At 43.1% G+C, this 26,394-nt stretch overlaps 1 protein-coding gene across 9 annotated transcripts in view; it reads right to left on the bottom strand.

The window, feature by feature from the left end:
• LOC106575305 (beta-1,3-galactosyltransferase 1) overlaps nucleotides 1–26,394 on the bottom strand; it is a 125,829-nt gene that overhangs the window by 23,900 nt on the left and 75,535 nt on the right. For 3 of the 9 annotated variants that reach the window (XR_006759982.1, XR_006759984.1, XM_014151755.2), the window contains exons 3-4: nucleotides 12,799–12,946; nucleotides 12,407–12,421 (exon numbers count right to left, since the gene is read on the bottom strand). The exons of 3 other annotated variants lie outside the window; for them this stretch is intronic. The gene's annotated coding sequence lies outside the window, so the exon portion shown is untranslated. The remainder of the gene's footprint in view (nucleotides 1–12,406; nucleotides 12,422–12,798; nucleotides 12,947–26,394) is intronic. 3 more of the 9 variants (XR_006759983.1, XR_001321729.2, XM_014151754.2) reach the window with 1 other exon arrangement.

The raw sequence follows: 26,394 nt of genomic DNA, 5'->3' as shown, positions 1-26,394 counted from the left end.
CCACAAGAGGCTGGTGAGAGGAGGACGGGCTCATAATAATGTCTGGAATGGAGTGAATGGAATAGTATCAAACACATGGAAACAACGTGTTTGATGTGTTCGATACCGTTCCATTCATTCGGTTCCAGTCATTACTATGAGCCCGCCCTTCCCAATTAAGGTGCGACCAGCCGCCTGTGACTGAAACGTTCAGACTTCAAAAAGACAATCCCTTTTCTGGCATTGACCTATAAAAGTTGATGGAGTTAGTTAGGGAGAGACAGAGATCAACTCAGTGTGCCGATTGTTATTCTATTCCTTTCTATGAACAATAGAACAGGACAAACAAGAACTGCTGCATTGCACCAGCGGGGCCAATTTGGATACATTATTTTATCCTTTAAAAGAAAGTGAAAATCTGTGCTTATAATTCAAAACAAATCATTTGATCTCAAGAGCCACTCCTGACAAAATTAAAAATTCTTACTTGTACAGGCGAAAAATGTCAGGATATAATTGCACTAAAGCTAAATATATTCTAATGTATAAATATAATGCCTCTTAACTGTAGTGTCCACACACACACACACACACACACACACACACACACACACACACACACACACACACACACACACACACACACACACACACACACACACACACACACACACACACTCCTCTCCCATCTCCCTTATGAGCTCTCTTATCCCCACGTCTCATCGGCCTCTCCTCCACCTGGCTCTCAGGAGAGAGAGATGCATGTGGACTAGTTTAGGCAGTGTGTGCTAACTAGCCCATATGTTCACCTGAGGGACTACTGAACCCCTGCAGTCATCAATTAGTGTGGGCGCACACACACACACACACACACACACACACACACACACACACACACACACACACACACACACACACACACACACACACACACACGCACCCAGCCCTACTCTGACAAACACATATTCTGATTGTTCCAAGACCATTTTGCTTAGATAAACATCTGGAGGCCTGGGTGATGGATAACTAGCAGCAACCAAAACACGTGTCCAGAAATGACCCCCTCCGGTGCCATTACCAACCCCCAGTGCTGTGCAGTCCAGACACAGCATCACACAAAGAGCTCCACCAATAAATGAATGAATGACATTTCATTTTCATGTCAAATCGTCCTTTCACAGTGAGAGTGTACTAGGAATTATCACAGGCACCATCTCAGTGCTCGTGGGTAGAGGCAGGCACGCTGCGAGCACCCTGAACACATCCCATTATACTGCACAGCTGAAACACCACACCTGTCCTGATAACATCACAGCTCTGTACAATAGGCTTAATCTGTCTCACACTCTCTTACACACACATAAACACCCACAAGCACACACGCACACCCACACACACGCACGCACGCACACGCACACACACACACACACACACACACACACACACACACACACACACACACACACACACACACACACACACACACACACACACACACACACACACGCGCACACGCTCTCTCTCTCCCTTGCTCCATGTCGGTGCTCGAGGCTGACAGGGGTCCTGTTAGTCGCTCTGATGAACCTGGGAGGGGAGCTGTAGCGGTGTCTGGGCGGTGTTGAGGCGCTGAGCAGGCTTATGGCAATTACCCTGTCCTGTCTTCCTCTCCTCTCCGTGCCAGACCCTGCTGCTGCTGACACAGCCAGGCACAGGGACAGCCAGGCACAGGGACAGGAAAGCTGCGCCAGCATCTCCTCTCTCACTGCACTACTCCCAGAGAGGGTGCTGAAAAGCTGCATAACCCGAGGTGAGGTGTGTGAAGATAGATGCTCTGTTACAACAGCAACACATGCACACCTACAGTATAAAGTTATGGGTATGATTAATTATATACTGTCTTTGTGCATATATTAAACGCACACACACAACGGTACACACACTCGTCCCAGTGATATGTCAACCTGAGTACAATACTTTCAGAGCCATGAGCAGGGTAAAGTATTTCCAGTGACCCTCTCTGGACCTAACCCGACAGTAACCTGTAGCAGCTCCAGGCTGCTAACTACCCAGCATGGTGCTCCGCTGGTAAGGAGCTGTCCCTGCTACATCTAACTACCCAGCATGGTGCTCCGCTCTTAAGGAGCTGTCGCTGCTACATCTAACTACCCAGCATGGTGCTCCGCTGGTAAGGAGCTGTCCCTGCTACATCTAACTACCCAGCATGGTGCTCTTCTGGTAAGGAGCTGTCGCTGCTACATCTAACTACCCAGCATGGTGCTCCGCTCTTAAGGAGCTGTCGCTGCTACATCTAACTACCCAGCATGGTGCTCCGCTGGTAAGGAGCTGTCGCTGCTACATCTAACTACCCAGCATGGTGCTCCGCTGGTAAGGAGCTGTCGCTGCTACATCTAACTACCCAGCATGGTGCTCCGCTGGTAAGTAGCTGTCGCTGCTACATCTAACTACCCAGCATGGTGCTCCGCTGGTAAGGAGCTGTCCCTGCTACATCTAACTACCCAGCATGGTGCTCTTCTGGTAAGGAGCTGTCCCTGCTACATCTAACTACCCAGCATGGTGCTCTGCTGGTAAGGAGCTGTCCCTGCTACATCTAACTACCCAGCATGGTGCTCCGCTGGTAAGGAGCTGTCCCTGCTACATCTAACTACCCAGCATGGTGCTCTTCTGGTAAGGAGCTGTCCCTGCTACATCTAACTACCCAGCATGGTGCTCCGCTCTTAAGGAGCTGTCGCTGCTACATCTAACTACTCAGCATGGTGCTCCGCTCTTAAGGAGCTGTCACTGCTACATCTAACTACCCAGCATGGTGCTCCGCTCTTAAGGAGCTGTCCCTGCTACATCTAACTACCCAGCATGGTGCTCTGCTGGTAAGGAGCTGTCACTGCTACATCTAACTACCCAGCATGGTGCTCCGCTGGTAAGGAGCTGTCGCTGCTACATCTAACTACCCAGCATGGTGCTCCGCTCTTAAGGAGCTGTCGCTGCTACATCTAACTACCCAGCATGGTGCTCCGCTCTTAAGGAGCTGTCGCTGCTACATCTAACTACCCAGCATGGTGCTCCGCTGGTAAGGAGCTGTCCCTGCTACATCTAACTACCCAGCATGGTGCTCCGCTGGTAAGGAGCTGTCACTGCTACATCTAACTACCCAGCATGGTGCTCCGCTGGTAAGGAGCTGTCGCTGCTACATCTAACTACCCAGCACGGTGCTCCGCTCTTAAGGAGCTGTCGCTGCTACATCTAACTACCCAGCATGGTGCTCTGCTGGTAAGGAGTTGTCGCTGCTACATCTAACTACCCAGCATGGTGCTCCGCTGGTAAGGAGCTGTCGCTGCTACATCTAACTACTTATTTCCAACCTCTGCAGAGCAGGAGACCATAAATAAATGATTAAACTTGTCAGATCCACTCAAGCCTGATCCTTCAGGAAGTGGCTTGAGAGGAGGTGGTGGTGGAAGCTGGAAAAGGGGGTGGTGGTGGGGGACACCGGAGGATGTCCACATGTTATAGGTGGGAGGAATAGATGGAGGGCATGGGTTGGAGGTGGGGAAGGGTGTTGCAAATGTTATCTGTCTTTGTGAGCAATACAGTGAATGAAGCATACTTTATTTGAGAACACATTTACTTTTAAAACAACGACCTAGGGAGAAGGTGCAGGGGAGAGGAGGCACACACACAGACAGATACACACCTCAGAGAAAACATTAGACATTAAGATCGCTGCCCCTCTGCCCACAGGCAAACCGATCTGTATGTGTCCTTGAACACTGTTGAAAGAACAGGCCTTAACCTTTAACACGGTCTCTGTTTGACGACAACACGCTTCAAGCCAAGACTTATGGGAGTTATGGGGAGGGCGTGAGCGTGTGTGATTGTGAGACAATGCGGATGAGAAAGATATAGTGTGTGAGTGAGTAATGTGTGTGTGTGTGTGCGGTACGTGTGTTTGGTAATGGAAGGTTGTGGATCGAAACACCCTTTTTGACTCCGAATGGCCACGTTACTATGGCAACAGGCTGGGTGAGGCGAGGGAATGTTCTCAATAGGAGAGTTCTGACACTGTGATGTGATCTGAATGCTCCCACATGATCAGTCGGACTCAGAACGATGTCTGTTCAAAAGAAAAGCCAACTTCCTCTTGGGTTTTGGGCAGACTGTCCTCTGATTTAGCCCAATAGACAGAGAGACTCAGGAATATTAGGCAATACTGGAGCCACAGTGTGATATCTAAATGGTATCATGAAAGTGATGTCCATCGGTGATTAGGAGAGCGTCAGGAGTGCTTATGTCAACTACTGACAGGAACAAATCATGATGTACACATTTCAGGTTTAGTTGATATGAAACAATGTATAATCTACAGCATTAGCAGGGTGAATCAAGTTAAAAAAATTAAATAATCAGCTCAATAATATCATTATTGTTCATCCTCTATGGGTATCACATGATAAAGCCATACGCACCAGCTTAAGCAGCCTTGGATATAAAGAGGACTTAAATGTATGCTGATACAAACACGTCAACAAGCACAGATTGGCACAGCACGTTGGGCAGAATAATTGGCACAGCTCTGAATGAATATTTTACTAATCTTCTGGACTGGTTCCCTCTGCTGAATGAGGGGGATCCGCAGCACACTTCAACTGAGAGCTCCGTCTCAAATCCCTGACCATTGTTTTTAATGAGTGCACTCCATATGTCTTCTTGTGAGTGTGTGTGAGTGTGTGTGTGTGTGTGTGTGTGTGTGTGTGTGTGTGTGTGTGTGTGTGTGTGTGTGTGTGTGTGTGTGTGTTCGTGGGCTCCCTTAACACTGTTGACAGCCATTGATACAGCACCAGCTTCACTGAGTGTGACTGGCTGTCACGGTGGAAGGGGACATTAATTCATTGGAGACTGAAGGAAGGGGACTGGCTTTCTGCCATGACAGATCGATAGAAGGAGGCGTTAGGGAGAGACACCCTTTGGAAGACACCAAGACAGCAGCCAGCAGGCAGATATTGTAGGAACTCTTCAAAGAGCATTCAGTGGAACCTTAAAGTGACTGACTGGTGGGCAGCTGTCTGACTTAAGAGGAGGAGGAAGGAGGAGGAAGGAGGAAGGGAGGGAGGAGGACTGAGACGAGCTGTCATATCTAGCTGGCTGGCGTGATTAATGTTGAGATTGGAGAGGGAGGCTGTTCTACTTTATGAGGCCCCCGTCAGCTTTTACTACCTGAAGTGAAGGGCCATGCAATCTGTCCTAAGATGGAGCCATCATGGAGAGATAGGGGGTTTGCATTCGCGGCTCGGGTTCACCTCTTGTCTTGTTGCTGCTTCGAGTTTATCCTCCATACACAGTACCATTCAAAAGATTGGACACACCTACTCATTCAAGGGTTTTTCTTTATTGTAGAATAACAGTGGACATCAATACTATGAAATAACTCATCTGGAATCATGTAGTAACCAAACAAGTTTTAAACATGAAAATATATGATGTATGTGAGATTCTTCAAAATATCCACCCTTTGCCTTGATGAAAGCTTTGCACACTCTTGGCATTCTCTCAACAAGCTTCATGGGGTAGTCACCTGGAATTAATTTCAATTAACAGGTGTACCTTGTTAAAAGTTATTTTGTGGAATTTGCTTCTTTCTTAACGCGTTTCAGCCAATCAGTTGTGTTGTGACAAGGTAGGGGTGGTATACAGAAGATAGCCCTATTATGGCAAAAACAGCTCAAATAAGCAAAGAGAAATAGTCCATCCTTACTTTAAGACATGAAGGTCAGTCAATACAGAAAATGTCAAGAACTTTGAAAGTTTCTTCAGGTGCAGTCGCAAAAACCATCAAGCACTGTGTTGAAACTGGCTCTCTTGAGGACCACCATAGGAAAGGAAGTCCCAGAGTTACCTCTGCTGCAGAGGATAAGTTCATTAGAGTTTACCAGCCTCTGAAATTGCAGCCCAAACAAATGCTTCACAGAGTTCAAGTAACAGACACATCTCAACATCAACTGTTCAGAGGAGACTGTGGGAATCAGGCCTTCATGGTCGAATTGCTGCAAAGAAACTACTAAAGGACACCAATGAGAAGAAGAGACTTGCTTGGGCCAAGAAACACGAGCAATAGACATTAGCCAGGTGGAAATCTGTCCTTTGGTCGGATGATCTCCGCATGTGTGGTTCCCACCGTGAAGCATGGAGGAGGAGGTGTAATTGTGTGGGGGTGCTTTGCTGGTAACACTGTCTGTGATTTATTTAGAATTCAAGGCTCACTTAACTAGCATGGCTACCACAGTATTCTGCAGCAATCCGCCATCCCATCTGGTTTGCACTTAGTGGACTATCATGTTTTTCAACAGGACAATGACCCAACACACCTCTAGGCTGTGTAAGGGCTATTTGAACAAGAAGTAGAGTGATGGAGTGCTGCATCAGATGACCTGGCCTCCACAATCACCCGACCCCAACCCAATTGAGATGGTTTGGGATGAGTTGGACCGTAGAGTGAAGGAAAAGCAGTCAACAAATGTAAAGCATATGTGGGAACTCCTTCAAGACTGTTGGAAAAGCATTCCAGATTTGTTTAACACTTTTTTGGTTACTACATGATATGTGTTATTTTATAGTTACGTTGTCTTCACTACTATTCTACAATGTATAAAATAGTACAAATAAATAAAAACCCTTGAATTAGTAGGTGTGTCCAAACTTTTGAGTGGTACTGTACATGTATCAGCTGTATCTGGAGTGACACAGGTAATCAGATTGTTTTAACCTTTTTAATAGTGATTCATTTCCACGTTATATAAGTTAAGAATAAGGTGGAGTATATTATATACTGAAGAAAAATATAAACACAACATGCAACAATTTCTAAGATTTTACTGAGTTGCAGTTCATTTAAAGAAATCAGTCAATTGAAATAAGTTCATTAGGCCGTAATCCATAGATTTCACATGACTGGCAATACAGATATGCATCTGTTGGTCACAGATAACACAGATAAAAAAAGGTAGGGTCGTGGAGAGGGTCGTGGATCAGAAAACCAGTCAGTATCTGGTGTGACCACCATTTGCCTCATGCAGCATGACACATCTGTTGATTGTGTCCTGTGGAATGTTGTCCCACTCCTCTTCAATGGCTGTGCAAAGTTGCTGGATATTGGTGGGAACTGGAACACGCTGTCGTACACATCGACCCAGAGCATCCCAAACATGCTCAATGGGTGACACGTCCGGTGAGAATGCAGGCCATGAAGGAACTGAATTGTGTACAGATCCTTGCGACATGGGGCCGTGCATTATCATGCTGAAACATGAGGTGATGGGGCGGATGAATGGCATGACAATGGGCCCCAGGATCTCGTCACGGTATCTCTGTGAGTTCAAATTGCCATTGATAAAAGGCAATTGTATTCGCACTCTGTTCACAACGTTGACATCAGCAAACCGCACGCCCACACGACGCCATACACGTGGTCTGTGTTTGTGAGGCTGGTTGGACGTCCTGAAAATTCTCTAAAACGACGTTGGAAGCGGCTTATGGTAGAGAAATGAATATTCAATTCTCTGGCAACAGCTCTGGTGGACATCCCTGCAGTCAGCATTCCAATTACAAGCTCCCTCATAACTTGAGACATCTGTCATATTGTGTTGTGTGACTAAACTGCACATGTTAGAGTTGCCTTTTATTGTCCCCAGCACCTGTGTAAAGATCATTATCTTGGCAAAAGAGACACTCTCACTAACAGGGATGTAAACAAATTTGTTCACAACATTTGAGTGAGGTAAGCTTTTTGTGCGAATGGAACATTTCTGGGATCTTTTATTTCAGCTCATGAAAGATAGGACCAACACTTTACGTGTTGCGTTTATATTTTTGTATATAGTTGGTCTTTGAAAGTGACAGGCAGTGGAGCTGTCAGATGAGTGGGGCACGGGGGGAACTCAAGGTCTGTATTGTTCGTTAGTTCTCAGACAGGTAGCTATAGCAACGTGAGATAGGAGCCAGTGTGAGTTTGCTCTGTGTGAGAGGAGAGTGAGTCGTGTGTTGCCCGTGTCGAGGGAGTGAGGGAAGAGGTAGCACTTCTCTGAGGTCTCAGAGGGAGAGCAGTGTGTGGTGTTTGTTTAAATTGGACCAGTCTGGTCTCCTGCTGGAGGTTGAGTGGACCAAGGGACCTCAGGGCCAGATATTGTAATGATGAGAAACCGATGTGTGAAGACTAAAGACAGGAAGCTGTCAAAAAAATGCCTTAGCAGGAAGTAGGAAGTAGCAAGTAGGAAGTCATTAAAGCAACAGGTGGTGTGGTGTGGCATCCTTCTCATCACTTTCTTGTGTCTCTCGCTCCTCATCTTGCTATCTTTTCTTTCAGTCTCATCTTGCTCTATCACCCCTTACCTGAATCCCTCCCATCTCTCTCCTTTCTCTTCCTGTTTCTCCTCATCTCTCTCTCTTGCCCCTTACCTGAATCCCTCCCATCTCTCTCCTTTCTCTTCCTGTTTCTCCTCATCTCTCTCTCTCTCTCTTGCCCCTTACCTGAATCCCTCCCATCTCTCTCCTTTCTCTTACTGTTTCTCCATCTCTTTCCTACTCATTCACTCTCAGGGTTTTTTTCACCTTCCAATCCAAGAGGTTCTTCTAATCTCTCCCTCTCCTGCTCTTGCTTTTGTTGCTCTACTTCGAAATCAATTACAAAACAGTCTGCAGTTGTGATTGGTACAGCAGCGTCTGCTATATTTGAACAGTGAGTTCTTTTTAGGTTTACTTTATGTTAATTCTAGTCCTCTGACTCCCTTCTAAGAGTCCTACTTAACAAGACTGCTCTGCTTCTAAATGCATTAGGGAAGGTTTCCAATTATACGATGCAAATACAATTAATAACATTCTTTGTCAGATAAATGACATATCAAACCAAGGAGAGAGAAAAGGCACCAGGTTAGTTAGAACTCCTCTGCTCATTTTAATATTTGCATAACCCCCCATTCCTACTCTGCAATAAATAGAGGTGTGATATCGTGATCGACCAAAACAAAAAGGAACGATCGTGACTAGTAGAGTACTTGTCTTGTTTCTAGGGCTATTAGCGTTTCGGCTATTTTGAAAGGCTCTGTGTATAATCAGGCTACACAACACATTATCCAGTGATGGGAGTGGTAATTATGGTCTCTAATAGGGGCCAATTAGGCTGACTCTTCAAGCTTTACACTGTAACACTTTGTTTCATTCCTCTCTCCACAGTGGCATGTGGTATTTCCTGTACTGTGAGGGCTGCTGTTACTGTGGTAGAGATGGAATAATGTGAAGCCGGTTAAATCCTAGTGTAACCACGCCTATTTCTATTGTTCTATGATGAATACTAGTAGATTCAAAAACATGAACTGGTGCACACCCAGAAAAATGTGTTTGTGTGAGGTGTTGATTAAGGGCGAATAAACTATAAACTATCAAAATAAAGGAAGTCGCACACTCCATGTATAAACATGTATAAACATGGAGTGTGCGACTTTCTTTATTTTGATAGTCTATGATGAATACTAAACATTTTAAAAAATATATATTTAACCTTTATTTAACTAGGCAAGTCAGTTAAGAACGAAGTCTTATTTACAATGACTGCCTACCCCGGCCAAACACGGACGGCGCTGGGCCAATTGTGCACCGCCCCATGGGACTCCCAATCACGGCTGGATGTGATACAGTCTGGATTCAAACCAGGGACTGTAGTGACGCCTCTTGTACTGAGATGCAGTGCCTTAGACCACTGCACCACTCGGGAGCCCCTAAATGTAGCTCTATGATCAAATATCATGACAAACATGATGTTTGATATTCTTGTGTCTATCCTGTTTGACTCAAATCAGGACGAGAACACACTTTTAGGTACATTTGTGATATAGCTTGAATACCTCAAAGACTGGTCCCCAACAAGCTCCCCCTGAAAATCATGCTAGATAGCAGATACTAATGCCTTGGGGAAAAAACAGACGGCAGGCCAACACACTACAAACGGAACACTTCAAGATACACACTTGTTACCAGACGCCATGATCTTGTTCAAAAACTCTTGTTTTTGTTACTTTGTTAGTACTTTTATTTTATTATTTTATGATGTGATTCTTTTACTTTGTTACTTGTATTTTAACACTAAACAAATACATTTGTCTCCCCTTCCTCTCCCCAGTATGTCCTCTCCTCCTAGGCTGTAATGTGAAGGACACCTCCCAGTGTGTCTCATCCAGAGGCATAATGGTGTTGGAGAGATTGTGTCCCTGGAGCTCTAGGCCCAGGAAGGGAAGGATTCACTACTTTTCTCTAAGAACTCTGAAAACGTACAGCTCAAAACACTCTCAGTCGCTTTTCCAAACTAGATTATATTATCGTGTGTGTGTGAGAGATACGAGAGGGAGGGAGATATATATATATATATATAGATAGATAGAGAGAGAGAGAGAGAGAGAGAGAGAGAGAGAGAGAGAGAGAGAGAGAGGGAGAGAGGAGAGAGAGAGAGAGAGAGAGAGAGAGAGAGAGAGAGAGAGAGAGAGAGAGAGAGAGAGAGAGAGAGAGAGAGAGAGAGAGAGAGAGAGAGAGAGGGGAACAAATTACAAAAATGTTCATTGCCATAGAACAAATCAGTGGAGACAGTTGATGAGGAAAATAACCCAACCAATAATGCAAGCAAAGATAATATCCTAGTTTAATAAAAGTTCTCATCAAACACATCTTTTAATTAACAAAACACTTTTTTTCCCTCCAGAGATGCCAATGTGTAGAACTGGTTTTAACCCTAGTGACTCAAAGTCACGTTTTCCATCCACAACAACAGTAGAGGACAGTAGCCACTCTTCCAAGATGTTCAAAACCATGACAACGGCATAATGTAAGAAGAGCAAATACCATATTGTTAAAGAGCATGGTTCCTTGCTAATAGAACTGTGATGACCCCAGACATTGCAGGGTGGGTAATTCTGATTGGTTCTCTGTTGGTTCTATTGGCCTTGCCGAGCAGCCCTCTTTCGAAGCCCTCATTTCAACACTCAACGGCACACTGAGCAATATTGATTGAGATTGTTGGGTAGTTTGAACATTAAAGAGCCTAAAAGTGGTTATTTGAAGACTGACACCCCCTGCCCAGCACGCATAAAGACACACACACACACACACACACACACACACACACACACACACACACACACACACACACACACACACACACACACACACACACACACACACACACACACACAGACAGTTGCTTCTAGTCAAACAGTCTCAGTCTGTGAGCTATATAAGCATAAGATTCCCTTCAGACATATGGCCCGTCACTGAGGGGTGTTACCAGGACTCTATAGGTCTCTACTGCATACACCCCAACTTAACCCTTGTTTGACACTCTCAGCCACTGAACAGTAATCAGTGTACTACATACTTTATATGCCTCAACTGTATATAAACCCCTTCTTAACCATTGGTTGACACCCTCAGCCTCCTGGCAGTAATCACTGCACTGTTGTCACTCACACACTGACACCGACATGCGTTACTAAGACCCCTGCTACACTGTGGAAAGAGTGTGAGATCGATGTGGATCCAAACTGAATTGAACCATTATAATGAGGGCAATTTCCTGGGAAACTGCAGGAGAAACAAATCTCCTTAAATCACTACCCACACAGCAGCCTATAATGACCATATAATAGAGGCCTCCAGTGCTCAGACTCGATTTGGGCTGAGTATAAAGAAATCATATTTGCACGTCTTAAATTATACACCACCATTTTTTGATTTTTTATTTTGAAATGAATAAGCAACCATTTATTAGAAATATTGTAAAATACGGAAACAAGTGTTATTGCAAAATGAACCATTGTTACAGGCTCTAGCCTGAACAGTGTTAAAACATGTAATGTGTTATTTAAAATCTATTTCTAGGTAAATCTACAACATGGCTGCCTAAACAATAGAACAAGGAATATCCAAGAGAATGTTGTATTAATACATCTCTTATTCAACGTAAACACCAAGTCCTACTTAAGTAAAGGGAAGTCGAGCATCAAGTCAGTATGTGGTAGCGATAAGTCTTTTTCGTGAACATAGATGACAATTAAAGAGAAAGCAGACAGTGACAGAGTGAGAGAAACAGCGGGTATAGAGAGAGGTATTTGTAGCGGAGCGCTCATTAGCCGAGGCTGAGGTGGCAGTACAGGATGCCCGACACGTCTTCAAACACGAGATTGCGCAGGTGTTTGACTCGCTTCTACACATTAGCATCATCAAAGTGAATATTTAAGAGACCGAATTAAGAGAATAAAGCATATGCATGACAGAACCCATGATGCGTAAACCTTAGCAAAGGGCGTTAGTGTGGGAGAGAGAGACAGAGAGAGATAAAGAGAGAGAGAAAGGATGTGTGCCGTGCACGCAAGCAAACCTTAGCTTCCCCTGCCTGAGAGAGAGAGAGAGAGAGAGAGAGAGTTGTAAGATTTAAGCCCACATCAAATCTATTGAACTTTTACCAATCAAAACAATGAATTACACTGTAAATACCGAAGTAAGAGAAAATGACAATGCTGATGTATGGCAGTCAGTGCAATTCAAAGCTGCATCAAGGATACCTCTTTAGAAAAGGCTGAATAATGTTTTCTATAATTGTAGTCTTCAGGCCACGAAAAGAAAATGAACAAAAGGAGAGCTTTTCATTTTCTACAGTGCAAAATCCTTGAAGAAAAAAAGTGGGAGGTACTTTATTTTCAACTGTTTTTTTCCAAAAGTTATCTGGTATGACGCCTTTTCATAAAGACTGACTTTGAATTTTTATCTCACCTTAAGGTATAGAGCTCGTCATCAAAACGTAATCTCTCACTGGTCCTGCAGGCAAAACAATGGACAGCCTTGACCTCAATCTTTCAGACTTCTGGCTTGGTTCCTTCAGCCCCTAGCCCCTTCTTCGACCCCTTTGGTGTTCACAGATCTGAAAGCAATGGATAGGAGTAAGCAAGAAAGATGATGACTCCACCTCTCCCATAGGCTAAGTGGAGTTCCTCCACCATTATCTCTTACCAAACCAATCCTTTAATATCTGTGAACCTCTGTCTCTGATTGGCAATTACTATTACCCTGCAATTACTCTTCAATTCAATGAATAGCTTACGATCACAATAGATAATTACAACACTCCTATTCTGACAGAGGCACAGTAGGCTGCTCTGAGGAAAATAGGAATGAATACACCGTCCAAGGATTTTAATCAGTGCAATTAGTAAATGGTGCACAATAGAAAGAGTATAAATGACAGTTTATCTTCTTGTAGAGTCTCCATTCATGTGTCACCAGGTGGTTGTGGGTAAATTGGTGAGATGGCAGGATCTGTAGACACTAGATAATACATGAAGTACTTTATACCATAAATTACCTGAAGTCTACGAAATAAACTCTTTGTCGTACCTCCCAAGCTCCCATTTGACAACAACTACAGTACATTCCAATTACGATGTGAATCCATTCAGGCTAAAGCGTCACCAGGGCATGTTGTACAGTACAAACAATGTAGGGATACAGAGAAGGTTAGAACTCTGAGGGAACTGTTGAACTTTGGTGTGTTTCGTCAGCGATGAGGGACTCTGTGTTAGTAATGTGATTTATGGTAGTTGGCAGATCAGAAGACAATTTCTCCAGGCATCTCTTTGTACTATATGTGTGTGGGCAGATGTAGGATACTGTGTGTGTGTGTGTGTTTGTGTGTGTGTGTGTGTGTGTGTGTGTGCGTGCGTGTGTAAGAGAGAGAGAAAGAGACTGACTTAGGTACTTGTGTGTACAATAACTGTTAGTGTCTGTGTGTCCTTGTGTTTTTGTATGTGTGTGTTTGTGTGCACGACTTAGTGTGCTTATGTGTGACTTCGCAGTGTTCACAGGTCCGCGAGTGGGAAGAGAAAGAGCAAGTGGGCTGGGAGTCTAAATTAGGATTATTTTCAAAGAAAATAGAACAAAACCATTAGAGTCACAGTGCTCTTTGTTTGAGGTCAGAAGAACTCGCTGAGGTAAAGCATTTTCAATTATTTATCCTTCTACTTTTTAAATGACCTTAAGTCATAGAGATTGATGAGTATCTAGCAAGGGAACAAGGATAAACTACAAACAGAACATCACGATGGTAATGGGTACGTCTACCTCACACTTAAACATGCATCCTTCAACCAGACACACTGTAGAAGAAACTCTGTCTTTCTCTCTCGCTCTCTTCCTCTCTCTCTATCAACCTGTCTATAACCCTGTCACCATGGTGATAATGAAGACAAATTGATAATAAATACAGTAAACACACCTTGAGCACAAATCTAAATGACTAGATAGATACCATAGGTTTCCCAGCCAATTTTCTCAACCAGGTGTTGATTGGCTATTTCTCTCAAGAACCATGACATAACAATACCTTCTATACCATCCATGGAATACACCATACATACATATCTACCACACTACACATATTTCTCTTTCTCTCATGAAATGTCCCAGATAATACTGACAAATCTGCTTCTTGGCCCAGTTTCTGCATTCAACATTCCTATACATAATTGGGTTAGTGTACAATAACTGTATGCAGCTTCATGATGGTTGAGAGACTCCCCTGTTCCCCCTCCTCCCACCCCCACCCGACCCCCGGTCTCCATAGATGGGTTGGTTGTTCAGCAACAAACTATGGGACAAAACAGACTTACTGTCGATTGTTGACAACATGTAAACTATATTTAGTGTCCAATGTTGTTGGCTCTCAAATACATCGTCACAGTTGTTGGTTAGCTAGCTAGCTAGCACATTTTTTGCCATATTAACGTAGACATGACATATGCCAAAACACCTCATAACAAGATGGTATCAAGAACAACATAAAACTAGCTGAAATGAGCAACCTGCAATTCTCCACATGGCAGCTTCTTGTCATCGTCATTGCTAGCTATCTGGCCATCCAGATTTAATTACAACAACACATGGACTTCTGCCCCATTGAATCGTGTGCATCGCTTCGGTGATGTTGTCAGCTAGCCCGTCTATAAAGTCGAGCAGTGATGCGGTGACAGAGGGGGAAGGAGAGGAGGACGATGTCACCATGGGACAGGAATTAATTACGCTTCCGTTATCCTACAGTTCCACTCTCTGCATAGCATTAAAAACGTACACCCTCATAGAGTACTGTGCTCTGCTAGTGTGGTGTCTGTCAGTGTAAATCCTCAGAGCACAGCTGCATGGATATACTGCCATTTAGGAAGACACCCTATCGCCATGGGGATAAGAGTGATGTAGCCTGGTCATTTTATTGGATATTTTTCATGAGGTTAGTCTTGCTTTACCTCTGCTCAGTGTACACTCCTGTGTTAGTAGTTCTAAGGCAAGCACAACATAGTAAACTGAATAGCTGAATATTGAATAGGCTGACGCAATATTGAATAGGCTGACGCAATTAATTCCATAGAATGTAATTAATGAGGCTTGTGAAGCAAGACTCCCCACTTTAAATCTTTGTCATACTTCCTATTATTATTATTTGGAACGCTACTCGTCTTATACTGTTTCAACTAGAAACATAATTCCAACTTTAAAATGTGCAGAGTGGTCAGGACCAGTGTGCTTGCATACAACTTTTTTATATATATTTTATACTTTTAAACTCCCAGATTTCCAACATTCCATTCACTGGGAACAATGCAACTTTAAATCTGCTAATTTGACCCCTTTCACAACCAGTTAGTCAAAACATGAGAGCATGTGAAATCTTCCTCTACTTCTCTGCTATTCCAATTGGAACAAAAATAGCTGTTACCAATCTACTGATACAGCTGTTTTAGTAACCGCATTAACAATTTTCCCCAAAACTTTTTACAAACAACTGAAAAATGACATCTTGGTCTACTGCTCTGGTATTAAAATCATCTGGAATCAAAACAGAATTATCTACTACCTGTCACGCCCTGATCTTAGAGAGACGTTTTATTTCCTCTAGTTTGGTTAGGGCAGGGTATGATGTGGGGTGGGCAATCTAGTTTTTGTATTTCTTTGTGTTTGGCCGAGTATGGTTCCTAATCAGAGGCAGCTGTCTATCGTTGTCTCTGATTGGGAATCATACTTAGGCAGCCCTTTTTCCCTCCTTCAGTTGTGGGATCTTGTTTTTGTACAGCTCAGTGAAAGCCTGCAGAACGTGACGTTCGGCTTCCTTCCTTCCTTCCTTCCTTCCTTCCTTCCTTCCTTCCTTCCTTCCTTCCTTCCTTCCTTCCTTCCTTCCTTCCTTCCTTCCTTCCTTCCTTCCTTCCTTTGTTTGTTATTTTGTTTAGTGTTCTGAGTATAAATAAAATTGAATCATGAGCACTTACCACGCTGCACCTTGGTCTCCTCCTCTCTACGACGTTCGTCACACTACCAATCAAAAGTTCCAGCTGTTTGTCTGAGTTTAGAGTGACGAAAAGTAGCTAGCTAGAGCCAGTTAACAGCTCTCTCAGTCTAGTCATTGAGCAGCCCAAATGGAGCCGTTGCTATGGACACTCACAAATACTTAAAGGGTATGAAATCTTGATTTACTTCTGTTCTATTTAAAGCTGGAATCAGAACGTAATTATCTTCTACCAATCAACAGTTACAGCTGTTTGTCGGAGTTTAGAGTGACGGAAAGTAGCTAGCTAACATCAGCTACCAGCTATCTCATGTCTTGTCATTAACTATAATAATGTGGATAAAATAACTTACCAACAGTAATTCTTGAACTGTTCAAGATAGAGACCCCAAACCAACTTTCACATGTTCAGGCTATCTTAACTTCAAGTTCTTAAAAATGTTATTATTCTTAAGGATTAGCCCCTTTTTTCAATTTTCGCCTACAATGACATACCCAAATCTAACTGCCTGTAGCTCAGGCCCTGAAACAAGGATATGCATATTCTTGATACCATTTGAAAGGAAACACTTTGAAGTTTATGGAAATGTGAAAGGATTGTAGTAGAATATAACACAATAGATCTGGTAAAAGATAATACAAAGAAAAAAAACAATGTATTATTCCAGCCCAGGTGCAATTTAGATTTTGGCCACTAGACGGCAGCAGTGTATGTGCTAAGTTTTACACCGATCCAATGAACCATTGCATTTTTTGTATCAAAACTGCCCAAATGTGCCTAATTTGTTTATTCATAACTTTTCATGTTCAAAATTGTGAACTCTTCTCAAACAAAAGCATTGGTATTATTTCACTGTAATAGCTACTGTAAATTGGACAGTGCAGTTAGATGAACAAGAATTTAAGCTTTCTGCCAATATCAGATATGTCTACATCCCGGGAAATTTTCCTGGAAAAAACCTCATGTTGTAAGTAACAAGTACAACCTCATGTTGTAAGTATCATGTTTGTCGGAGTTTATAGTGACGAAAAGTAGCTATCTTATGTCAGTTAACAGCTCTCTCATGTTTCGTCATTGAGCAGCACAAATGGAGCCGTTGTTATGCATACTAGCACACGCAGAGGAGCTCATGGGGCAGCACAGGTAGCTAGGGACAGACAGAGAGGGACAGAAGTTGATCCATCCTTAGTTTTCCACTATCACAGCCATTAAACTTTGTAACTGTTTCCTTCCTCTCTGGCAACAGAGTTAGGAAGGATGCCTGTATCTTTGAAGTGACTGGGATTATTGATACACCATCCAAAGTGTAATTAATAACTTCACCATGCTCAAAAGAATATTCAATGTCTGCTTTTTTATTTTTACCCATCTACCAATCAAATGAAATTGTATTTGTCACATGCGCCGAATACAACAGGTGTAGACCTTATAGTGAAATGCTTACTTACAAGCCCTTAACCAACAATGCAGTTTTCAGAAAAATACCTACAAAAATAAGAAATAAAAGTAACAAATAATTAAGAGAAGCAGTTAAATAACAATAGCGAGGCTATATACAGGGGGTGTCGGTACAGAGTCAATGTGCAGGGCACCGGTTAGTCGAGGTAATTGAGGTAATATATACATGTAGGTAGAGTTATTAAAGTGACTTATGCATAGATAATAACAGAGTAATAGCAGTGTAAAAAGAGGGCCATTGGAAAACCTCCCTGGTCTTTGTGGTTTAAATTCAGTGCTCGACTGAGGGACCTTACAGATAATTGTATGTGGGTACAGAAATTAGGTAGTCATTAAAACATGTAATTCAAACTTAATATGTCACTTGTTAAGCAAAGCTTAACTTCTAAAGTTATTTAGGCTTGCCATAACAAAGGGGTTCAATACTTATTGATTCAAGACATTTCAGCATTTCCTTTCTAATTCATTTGTAAACATTTCTAAACACATAATTCCACTTTGACATTATTGGGTATTGTGTGTAGGCCAGTGACACAAACTCTCAATTTAATACATTTTAAATTCAGGCTGTAACACAACAAAATTTGGAAAAAGTCAAGGGGTGTGAATACTTTCTGAAGGCACTGTAACGGCTTTGCTTTAAATAGTAAGGTACCATTTTTTACTTCTTCCACTACCACAAATATACTTTTAAAAGAGCTAAAGCAAGCCCCACAACCATCTAGTTATTGTTTTACTCTTCATAAAAGTAGAGTTTGTACATTTTGGAATTGGAAAACATGTTTGTTTTCGGCCAAGAAAGACTAACACTATCCTGCTTTTAAGCTGTACATTATACTGCAACATGGACAAAGGTCAAATGGACATTAGAGCCTTCATGAAGTGGCCACTAAAAGCACTCAACGCAGATTTGCCTACTGAATGTGCGCTTGCTCTTACTACGAGTCAAATAAATGCTCCCAAAAAAGAACATAATATCCATAATTTGATTCAGAGACCAAAAGGGCCTTGGGGGTATTTTATCTAACGTTATCAGAGAAGAGGATTCCAAAGTACTTATTTCTTTATCAGGCTAGTTTCAGAGGCACATGTTTTATATATAATTCTTGAAGATACATTATTTTTTATAGCTGTTCTACTTTTCTCTCAGTCTATTGTACAGCCGGAAGAGGCACAGATGCTCTGATTTATCTACAAACACTATCCTCAAGGTCTGTTCAGCAATACATCCATTTGTTCTACTGACAGACAGTAGTAATACAGGAAGACAGGTTATCTTACATATGCTAACATTGTAGCTTTGTCTTTATGTTCACTATAGACCTACAGTAAGGCACATGTCCAATCTGTTTAAATCTTCCATAGACCGTACCATAGACTACCTTGTTGTCGTTGTACCTAATGATCATAGGGCGTGATAATATGTGCAGGGGGCACGTCTCACCATTTGGCAACGTGGGGAAATGTACCTTTGTTCACTGCCACGTCCGTAACAGACCACATAAGACTTATCAAATATGACAGAGCACAAAGTCAGCCTGGAGCAAACGGATGGTGTTCAGAGCACAACTGTGGCCCATGACAAATTGGGTTTTGACAATCGTTTTATGAAATTAAGCGTGTGTGTGGAGGCTAGATCATGCTGAGCTGACATGCCCCTGTGCTGTGAGACTTATGGTACGGGCCAGGGACAGACTCACAATTGACTCATGGCCCTGATGGCAACACAAACACACACACTACATACATCAGGCGTGGGCCAAGGTTTCACTAGGCAAACATGGGGGGAGCAGAGAGAATCCTGGTGAGAGCTGAGTAAAGCCAGCAAAGTTGGTATGGTTCCCATTCAGTGAGCCTTTGATACGTAGGTCCATCTCTGTCAGTGTAGGTTCCATGGTGGTACTGTAGTGCAGTACAGTAGCAGGATAGGGCTGTCAGTGCAGGTCCCATGGTAGTAGAGTCCTGCATGGGTCCGTTTTTTGGAGCCGCGCCCGCCCCGCGCGGGCCATATCAATTCTGAGACCCACCCGACACCTAACATCAGGACCAATTTTACTCTGCAGCCTGACCCAACCATCATAGAATTGTTCCGAGAGCCGACCTGTTACCCGTCAATTACATTCATGTACTATTATTTTATTTATAAAAAAAAATATTTAAAAAATGAAGGAGTGGATCAGCTTTAATATTGTGGATAGATTTTTGCTTCCATCAATGTAATTGTCTGCATCATTTCCTATCCCCAAAATATTTTTGGGGTAATTATATATCCATATACATACATACATACATACATACATACAGTTGAAGTTGGAAGTTTACATACACTTAGGTTGGAGTCATTAAAATTCGTTTTTCAACCACTCCACAAATTTCTTGTTAACAAACTATAGTTTTGGCAAGTGGTTAGGACATCTACTTTGTGCATGCCACAAGTAATTTTTCCGAACAATTGTTTACAGACAGATTATTTCACTTATAATTCTCTGTATCACAATTTCAGTGGGTCAGAAGTTTATATGCACTAAGTTGACTGTGCCTTTAAACAGTTTGGAAAATTCCAGAAAATTATGTCATGGTTTTAGAAGCTTCTGATAGGCTAATTGGCATCATTTCAGTCAATTGGAGGTGTACCTGTGGATATATTTCAAGGCCTACCTTCAAACTCAGTGCCTCTTTGCTTGATATCATGAGAAAATCTAAAGAAATCAGCCAAGACATCAGAAAACAATATGTACACCTCCACAAGTCTGGTTCATTCTTGGGAGCAATTTCCAAACGCCTGAAGGTACCACATTCATCTGTACAAACAATAATACGCAAGTATAAACACCATGGGACCACACAGCCGTCATACCGCTCAGGAAGGAGACGCGTTCTGTCTCCTAGAGATGAACGTACTTTGGTGCGAAAAGTGCAAATCAATCCCAGAACAACAGCAGAGGACCTTGTGAAGATACTGGAGGAAACAGGTACAAAGCATCTATATCCACAGTAAAACGAGTCCTACATCGACATAACCTGAAATGCCGCTCAGCAAGGAAGAAGCCACTGCTCCAAAACCGCCATTAAAAAAAACAGACTACGGTTTGCAACTGCACATGCAACTGACAAAGATCGTACTTTTAGGAGAAATGTGGCCAAACAGAAACTGTTTGGCCATAATGACCATCGTTATGTTTGGAGGAAAAAGGGGGAGGCTTGCAAGAACACCATCCCAACTGTGAAGCACGGGGGTTGCAGCATCATGTTGTGGGGGTGCTTTGCTGCAGGAGGGACTGGTGCACTTCACAAAATAGATGGCATCATGAGGATAGAAAATTAGGTGGATATATTGAAGAAACATCTCAAGACATCAGTTAGGAAGTTAAAGCTTGGTTGCAAATGGGTCTTCCAAATGGACAATGACACCAAGCATACTTCCAAAGTTGTGGCAAAATGGCTTAAGGACAACAAAGTCAAGGTATTGGAGTGGCCATCACAAAGCCTTGACCTCAATCCCATAGAACATTTGTGGTCAGAACTGAAAAAGTGTGTGCGAGCAAGGAGACCTACAAACCTGACTCAGTTACACCAGCTCTGTCAGGAGAAATGGGCCAAAATTCACCCAACTTATTGTAGGAAGCTTGTGGAAGGCTACGCGAAACGTTTGACCCAAGTTAAACAATTTAAAGGCAATGCTACCAAATACTAATTGAGTGTATGTAAACTTCTGACCCACTGGAATTGTGAAACAGTGAATTATAAGTGAAATAATCTGTCTGTAAACAATTGTTGGAAAAATGACGTGTGTCATTGTCACAGTTGACTTGGACTGGTGTAAGGCGGAATCAGATGCAGGAGACAGGTGCTGGAGGTGAGTGTCCTTTTAATAATTTGACACACAAAACAAAAACGCGAGGCACAGGGTGCTACAGACAGACTGCCTGGGAAAAACACATTCCCAATATTGCGAACAAAATATATATATATGCGGCACAAAAAGGCACGGGGCGCAGCCCAGTAAATCCTCTCTTCGTGAAACTGTCAGAAACAAACCCGTAATAAAACACGGACCACCGTCCTGAGTGGACAATCAACAATCCCGCACAAAACCCCAACTGAAAACACACACTAAATAAGGCCCCACTAATGACAGACACAAAACAGGTGCGGAACAGACAGACGAAACCAAAAGACACAGAACCAACGATCGGTGGCAGCTAATAGGCCGGCGACGACGAGCGCCGCCCGACCGAGGAGGGGCGCCACTTTCGTTGGATCCTGTGACAGTCATGCACAAAGTGGATGTCCCAACCGACTTGCCAAAACTATAGTTTGTTAACAAGAAATTTGTGGAGTGGTTGAAAAATGAGTTTTAATGACTCCAACCTAAGTGTATGTAACTTCCGACTTCAACTGTATATGCCATGATGATGATCTGACCGCATTCTGTCCCCTATCAACACTTTTTTAATATATCAATGTATTTAGCTAATTGTTATTATGACTCCAGACAGTAGGCTATTTCCCTTCTCTGCATGCAATTCATTTGTCTGCATGTCAACTTTATTTTCAAGTAGTACATACAATACCAGTCAAAAGTTTGGACACACCTACTCATTCAAGTGTTTTTCTTTATTTTTACTATCTTCTACTTTGTAGAATAATAGTGAAGACATCAGAACTATGAAATAACACATATGGAATCATGTAGTAACCAAACAAGTGTTAAACAAATCAATATATGTTTTATATTTTAGATTCTTCAAAGTAGCCACTTTTTGCCTTGATGACAGCTTTGCACACTCTTGGCATTCTCTCAACCAGCTTCATGAGGTAGTCACACGGAATGCATTTCAATTAACAGGTGTGCCTTGTGTAATTTCTTTCCTTCTTACTGGGTTAGAGCCAATCAGTTGTGTTGTGATAAGGTAGGGGGGTATATAGTAGATAGCCCTATTTGGTAAAAGACCAAGCACATAGGCCAAGCACGATCTAGCGAGATCCTATTGGCATGTTCTAGCCTGTGAAGTGTGCGTGTGCAATAACTCAATTCGCCTTTGCAATCCTTCTAAACAACGCAATTTTTAAAAGGGTAAAGTCTTTAAAACTCATAACAGATTCTACTTTTGGGAACAGAAAACTGTATGAGATTAAATATTTTAGCGATGACAAAATTAGCAGAATGTCAGCCAAAGTCCATCTTGTTCTATCTTCTCCCACTGCCGGCCGGTGGGCTTCCTCTCACTACCATATTTGGTGGAAACGCCAAGTGGATGCTTCACATTCATACATCTGGTTAAATATCTGTCTCATTGTTCTATCTGTGGTGGTACTGTACAGGCTGCTGACTGAGGCATTGGGCTGGCTCTGAAACAGTTACAGTAGGGAGAATAAAACTGCATAATGACTTGGGGTATTAATATTGTAAAGACCTGCCCGGGCTGACAGACTCTAGCTCTGAAATATCTGAGCCGTTAAGGGGAAAAATCTGTCTGAAATACCTGAGTCGACATGATGAAAATCCTTGAGCAAAGCACTTACCCCTAATTTGCTACAGGGTCTCCGTACTAATATGATTGACCCTGTAAAACAACACATTTCACTGCACCTATCCGGTGTACTACATGACCAAAAGTATGTGGACACCTGCACGTCGAACATCTCATTCCAAAATCATGGGCATTGATATGGAGATGGTCCCCCCTTTGCTGCTATAACAGCCACCACTCTTCTGGGAAAGCTTTCCACTTAATGTTGGAACATTGCTGCGAGGACTTGCATCCATTCAGCCACACGAGCATTAGTGAGGTCAGGCGCTGATGTTGGGCGATTAGGCCTGGCTCGCAGTCGGCGTTACAATTCATCCCAAAGGTGTTTCGATGGGGTTGAGATCAGGGCTCGGTGCAGGCCAGTCAAGTTCGCTACGCGCTTAAGCACCCGGCGGTCCCGTTCTGGTGAGCTTGTGTGGCCTACCACTTCGCGGCTGAGCCAGGACATATCCACTTCTCAATAACAACACTTACAGTTGAACGGGGCAGCTCTAGCAGGGAAGAAATTTGACAAACTGACTTGTTGGAAAGGTGGCATCCTATGACGGTGCCACGTTGAAAGTCACTGAGCTCTTCAGTAAGGCCATTCTACTGCCAATGTTTGTCTATGGAGATTGCATGGCTGTGTGCTCGATTTTATACACCTGTCAGCAACAGGTGTGGCTGAAATAGCCAAATCCACTAATTTGAAGGGGTGTCCACATACTTTGTATATATAGTCTATAGAAGTACGGTAATGTTGTCATGCACTGTATTACAAACACAAATTACCTCTAAACCCAGATTAAAAAGGCTAGAAGAATTAAGTCTCTCGCTCTCTCTCTCTCTCTCTCTCTCTCTCAGCCCTGCGTTCTGTGGGTAATCCATGTTTTAATAACTCAAGGTGAGTTGGTGAGCCAAACTACATTATCCCCCAAGGAAATCACTTCTTTAGCACCTATGGGGCACCTTTGATTTTCCCCTATAGATTCGGACTCCCTTGGACCCTTCTCCTCTTCTCTCCTCTCCGCTCCTCTCATGTCCTCATCCCTCCTCTCATCTCCCCGTCTCCTCTCTTGGCAGCGTTGGCTCTGGAGCCCTTTTTCATTTCAACTTCAATTACCGCTGCCTTCAAGGCAGGAGTCCCTCCGCACTGCGCATTTTCAGGTGTCTCTGAAAGACGATCCTCGCTCTCTAGCAGCGCACACACTGATAATCGCATACACCCCCCCCCCACACACACACACTCTACTTTATTTTTAATGTGAAACAGAAAAGGTGCAGTGCCAGCGTGGGGGACCGACTGAGCCAGGGTGTTGGGTGTAATCCCTCTCATAATGCCCTTCACCACTGCCAGGACATGATGTCATAAATGAACCTACCGGGAGGTCAGCAGGACTAATGACCAGCACAGCAGCCTTGAAAACATCATGTATTATATCCTGAAAGACGTTCAGAAGGTCGAATGGTGAAGTGGTCAAACGGTATTAAGGTGGTTGTGCTAGAGTGTCACGCGTGAATTCATCATGTGAAAGTCTGTGAAATACGGCCATATGACCAGATGGTCAAGCGATCGTATGGTCAAGTGTCCAGACGGTCATGCCAGAGTGTTACGCATGTGATGACAGAAGGGGGTGAAATGTCAGCTGTGGGCATGTAAAGTGGTTGCACCGTCCTCCTCTGTCCCTGTCACAGACACACATGATGCCTGGGGGGTTGGAGTGGGGCCAGGCGGTATTGTGAGCCTAGGTTAGCCAAGTCAGTGCAGAGCAAGGAGGTGAAAACAATAGCCCTCTTGTCTTATGAATGTCTGGAGGTCATGTTGAATCTGACCCCTGTGATGATAGGTGAGAGCAAAGGATGTCTCATGGGAAACTAGAGACTTGAGTTTGGCATTCTGCTATAGGCATTCTGCTATGGTGGGTGGACCAGGACTCATGGTTCACCTCTGTCTCCAGGGGCCCTGGGGAACGTAGACCTTGCTGAGACCTTGAGCTACTCTCTCTGCTCGACACTCAGACACGCAAAAACTCACACTCACAAACAAGCATATACACATGCACACAATGGCACAGCCCACACTTGTATCATATCATTGTATCAAACCAAGGTTTCGTTGTCGTTATCAATATTGTTACAACAGATACCAAACAGATACCAAACAGATACCAAACACAGTCCTCAATATAAACCCACACCAACACACAGTCCTCAATATAAACCCACACCAACACACAGTCCTCAATATAAACCCACACCAACACACAGTCCTCAATATAAACCCACACCAACACACAGTCCTCAATATAAACCCACACCAACACACAGTCCTCAATATAAACCCACACCAACACACAGTCCTCAATATAAACCCACACCAACACACAGTCCTCAATATAAACCCACACCAAACACAGTCCTCAATATAAACCCACACCAACACACAGTCCTCAATATAAACCCACACCAACACACAGTCCTCAATATAAACCCACACCAACACACAGTCCTCAATTTAAACCCACACCAAACACACAGTGATCTGCCACCACACAGCACCCCAACACAAGGCTTCTATACACCCACTTCTATACTCCCAGAACAAAATCTGTTCTGATAAAACTGTGGCTCACATCAACTCCTGAAGACCATCGAAAAGCACTTTAAAAGTTAACAGCCCCTCTAAACAGCAGGCTCCCATTGGTCAAACTGTTAAGAAGATATATACATATAGTTTTCTCTGATTACTGGGAGTAATACTGCCAGGTTAAAACATCAAATGATAAAATTAATGTTGTCTTTGTTCCGAGACAAAGCAGCAATTTGTGATATTCCCGCAAAAATTGGTTCTGAGTGGATGTCGGGAATAGAGGTATGCCTCACGTTTACCCTCTCATACAGGGAGGACCAACTGAACAGGAAGGAAGGACATGATAAATTAGGTTTCGAAACATCGTCTTGAAACCTGTGTTCATTTCACTGGGCATCACAATACTGGTTTATTGTGTTCTTGCTCCTGACCTGGACTTGAGGGTGTATTGAACTACAGAATAGTATTTTATGTGCTG

The sequence above is a fragment of the Salmo salar genome, chromosome ssa17 (genome assembly GCF_905237065.1).
Source record: "Salmo salar chromosome ssa17, Ssal_v3.1, whole genome shotgun sequence".
NCBI classification, from domain to species: Eukaryota; Metazoa; Chordata; class Actinopteri; order Salmoniformes; family Salmonidae; genus Salmo; species Salmo salar.
This window is presented reverse-complemented; position numbering and strand designations above follow the sequence as displayed.